This window comes from Triticum aestivum, chromosome 5B, assembly GCF_018294505.1.
Source record: "Triticum aestivum cultivar Chinese Spring chromosome 5B, IWGSC CS RefSeq v2.1, whole genome shotgun sequence".
Classification (NCBI taxonomy): Eukaryota; Viridiplantae; Streptophyta; class Magnoliopsida; order Poales; family Poaceae; genus Triticum; species Triticum aestivum.
In genome coordinates, this window is record NC_057807.1 from 653,954,429 (window position 1) to 653,957,404 (window position 2,976).

Sequence of the window (2,976 nt, forward strand, 5' to 3'; positions counted from 1 at the left end):
GACGTGCCACCGTGGGTTGGTGCCCACGAGGAAGCCCACGATGAACGCCACAATGAGGGATCCACCGGCGGACGCCATAGGCCACAGTGTGGACTGTGGATAGAGGGTCTAGGGCGGCTGCTGGTCTGCACGCAACTGCGAGGGGGAGCATAATCAATAAGAAACATGGCAAAATTGATGAAGAATAGAAAGCTTCAGGCTAAAGAAAACATTTACAAAGGCACTGAATATGAAATCTTCTTCAATAGGACATAGCACAGATAGCTTAGTGTACGAGGATATAAAAAAACAGACTGATATATTTTAGGACAAACAAGCACAACCTGAAATAAGCCCGCAAAAGACAGCACGTACACTTGGATTTACGTGTACACATGTATGTACAAATGTAGAACCAGTTAAAACAGTGTACAAGAGTTGATGATCCTAAGATCCTACCTACCCAGCACTAAAATGCAAAACTTTTAGTAGTAACCGCTAAATATACATGTTATGAGGGGTGATAAACAATTGCATAGCAAAAGCATCATCCTCCATGTTTCCATAAAAAATTCTTCCCCAAGATTAACTACTGACAACAGGAAATAGGGGAGTTGACGATCCTATTATTCTACACACCCAACACTCAGATGCATAACTAATAGTCACACGATGTTCAGAGGGGGTGATGCTACCAGCCGCGAAGGGAACGTAACTTGACCCCTGGGTAATCAATTATAATTCTAGTAACAAAACATTGCTAAATAACAAAGGAACATCAGCTGATGGTACCTTGCAATGCTATCTAAGCATATGTTCCTTGTTCCAGCACTCGAAACAATAATACAAAGCAGGTCAAGCAAGCTGAAAACTTGATTAGGTGCTGTAGCAATGTTCCCAGCATGAATTCAGCATTTTATTGATGTGTATCCCTTGGATAACTTATCGTACAATGGATAGAAATGTCTCTTGGCAAGCAAGATCTTCGTACAATGGACAGAAATGATAGTAAGCATCCTCTTCTAACAGAGGAAACCTTGTATAGCAAACAAGTAAACTCATTCTCAAATCTCTACACAGCATTTACCTTGTGGTGAGCAAATTCTATATGCGAGGGATCAGAGACGTTCTCCATCAACGTGTCATACCCATAGAAGAGGTCCCTCTGGATCGTCACGATGGAGAAGGCCGGTCATCGAACTCCTTCGGCAGCCTAAAGCCAAGCGAAACAAAATGATGATGTTTCCTGTTTACTGAATTTTCCAGTGAAGAAGTCATGTAGCTAGTTGACGCACATACATTGGAGGCTTTGTGGCCTTGGCCTTGTCCCATCCCTTCTCGTCAGGCCAGACAAAGAGCAGCCCCTAGGAGAGGAGCGTGGGGAACTTGGTGGCGCAGGCCCTGGGCGAGCGCAGCGCCCGGGGCCCTCGGGCGCGGCCTGCGGGATCCTGGTGCAGGCGCCGGAGCCGTCGAAGGACCAGCCATGGTAGGAGCACTGCAGGCTGCCCGTCTCGTCGATCCGCCCCTCCTGCGCGCGCGCAGGCATGCAGCACCCACTCATCAGTACTACATGATTTGGCTCTTGAAACAAACAGAGGCGAGGGAGAGGAGATGAGATGAGAGGTACCGAGAGTGGGGCGAGGCGGTGCGGGCAGCGGTCGTCGAGCGCAACCCACTCGCCGGAGTTGGGGCCATTCCAGATGACGAGGTCGCGGATGAGGAGCTCGAACGGGGTGGGCACGCGCGGGTACAGGTCCTCCACGAGCGAGACCGGGTACCATCGTCCTGCTCTGCGCCTTGGTGTGAGGTGTCTGCCCCTCCGCTGCCGGCGCCGGGGCTCTGAGGCGCTCCGCCTCCATGTTGTACCGCAGCACCGCGAAGCACTCGAGCCGCTCCTTGAAGTTGGACATCTGTAGCGCGTGGCCCCGGCGCCGCCCGTGGCTCAGCAGCTCCTCCCTAAACGCGCCACCGTCACCCACTCGTGGCTCTGTTCGAAGATGAGGTTGGGGCAGAGTCGAAGTCGACCGCGGAGGGCGACCTGCAGCGCGGGGGAGTGGAAGGTGAGGGTGGGGCTTGAGGTGGAGGCCGCGCGGAGGCGGGCGAGGAGGACGGGGTGCGCGCTGAGGCGGACGATGGCAGATCGAGATCTGAGGGAGGGAGAGCGTGGCTTGGAGACGTGGATCGGTGGTGGCAGAGAGGAGATGGGGGAGGAGGAGTGCGATGTGAGTTAGGGTTTGGGTAGGTGGCTGCGTGTGGGGTTTGGGGGTTTGGGAAAGAAAGGAGGCGGGGGGTGGATGAAAAATCACCAGCTAGGGTTTGGGGGTGGTGTGGGAGGGTTGAGGAGAGCCGTTGGATCAACGAGCATCCGACGGCATATGATGCACGATCCGCATGAAACGTCTACGGACCAATCAGAATGCAGTATGATGCTATGACCATCTAAATTGGTCATGGTTGCCTAAAAACAATGTGTTAAAACCATGTCAGCTATTTTATGACCTAAGAAATTCAAAAAGAAAATAGAAAACCTTCTCATTGTGTCACCAAAATGTGAACGAGTTTTCAGAAAAAATAACAAACATGAAAAAAGATAAATATCTTCAAAAAGGAGTAGTGAGAAATGAGTTTTTTGGCAAAAAAAACATTTTTCATTTTTTGAGGGCCCAAAATAAGTTTTTTGTGAAGGACCTACCGTATATTTGTTGCAAAATTGGACCAGATCAATTTTCTAAAATACTAGGACATATTTAATGCACAATTGACCAAATGGTTGGGTGTCAAAAGTTTTGATCCACCTCTCGTGAAAAAGACAAATTTCCGTCGATTCAGTTGGAAGCGGGTCAAATTTGAACTATAGCTACCTCGTAGTTTGTTCTTAATATTTTTCAAAAATCATTTATAGGTACATAAGTATCTATTTAATCAGAGAAACACAAAAAAAATTCCAAGATTCAATCACTAGATAGGAACGGTCATTCCCGTTGTTTTGACCGCATC

General features: G+C 49.0%; 1 pseudogene; it reads right to left on the reverse strand.

Moving 5' to 3' along the window:
* Positions 1–1,051: 1,051 nt before the first annotated feature.
* Positions 1,052–1,889, reverse strand: LOC123115178 (pheophorbide a oxygenase, chloroplastic-like; annotated as a pseudogene).
* Between the last annotated feature and the right edge of the window lie 1,087 nt (positions 1,890–2,976).